Genomic DNA, 1242 nt, shown 5'->3' with positions numbered 1-1242 from the left:
GACAGCTTTGAAGCCATTCGAAGTGCTGTTAGATATGTTCGTTCTTCTCCTTCATACTCCCTAAGATTCAAAACTTGGGCTGAAGCTTAAAAAATAGAAACTAAAAGCCTTGTTTGCCTTGATGTATCAACTCAATGGAATTCAACATATTAATGTTAGAAGCTGCAACAAAGTTTCAAAAAGTATTTGAGCGGATGCGTGATGAAGTTGATGACTATATTTCATATTTCAGCTCAAGCACTTCAAGCTCTATGCGTGACGCTTCTAGTTTTGCTAGGCGCGAGCGTGATGGTACTAGACGTGACCAAGATAATTTTTCTGGTCCTGTTATTGATTATTGGAATAATGCTCGAATCTTCATCAAATTCTTAAAGGTCTTTTATGACATAACATTGAAATTTTCAAGCTCCCTTTTTGTGTCAGCAAATGAATGTTTCCACCAGATTGCTCGGGTTCAGAAAATACTGCAAAGGACTATCACAAATAATGCTAATAGCTTCTTAAGAGAAATGAGCACTAGCATGCAGGTGAAGTATGACAAATATTGGGGTTAGCAGACAATACGAATCCATTGCTTTTGTGGCTGTCATTTTGGACCTTCAGTATAAACTAGCATATGTGAATCATATGTTTGATCTTCTTTACATTGATCCTGAAGTATACTTGATTATGAAGGAGAGGGTCAAAGATTGTTTGTATCGATCGTTTAATGAGTACTCTACTGGGATTTCTATTGACTTAGGGACTACCTCTACAAGTACAACAGGTGCAACTTCATTGCCTTCTTTTGATGATGATGATGATGGTAGTGAAGAGGATCCAGGTCATAAGTGGTTAGAATCTATGAAACAAAGAACCTCAACAGATCCTTAAACTGAGTTAGATAGATATATAGCAACTGACTCGAGAAATGAAATCCCTTCTGCAGCTGAGTTTGACATATTGTTATGGTGGAAAGCTAATTCAAAAAAATATAGAATTCTCTCACACATGGCATGACATGTATTGGCTATGCTAGTTTCTACAGTGGCTTCTGAGTATGCCTTTAGCACCGGAGGACGTGTGGTTGATCATTATAGAAGCTCTTTATCTTCTAAGATGATAGAAGCACTAATTTGTAGCCAAAATTGGTTACAATCTGGGCAATCAATGTCTGAATTTGTTGACAAGCTTCAGGAGTTTGATAATTTTGGATGAGACAGAACATGTCCTTCAACTTGCTAGTAATCTTTTTTTCCTCCC

This window comes from Neltuma alba, unplaced genomic scaffold (assembly GCF_004799145.2).
Source record: "Neltuma alba isolate B1F8T4 unplaced genomic scaffold, ASM479914v2 tig00007415_pilon, whole genome shotgun sequence".
Taxonomy (NCBI): domain Eukaryota; kingdom Viridiplantae; phylum Streptophyta; class Magnoliopsida; order Fabales; family Fabaceae; genus Neltuma; species Neltuma alba.
The sequence above is the reverse complement of the archived record's forward strand: the minus strand, read 5'-3'. Positions refer to the sequence as shown.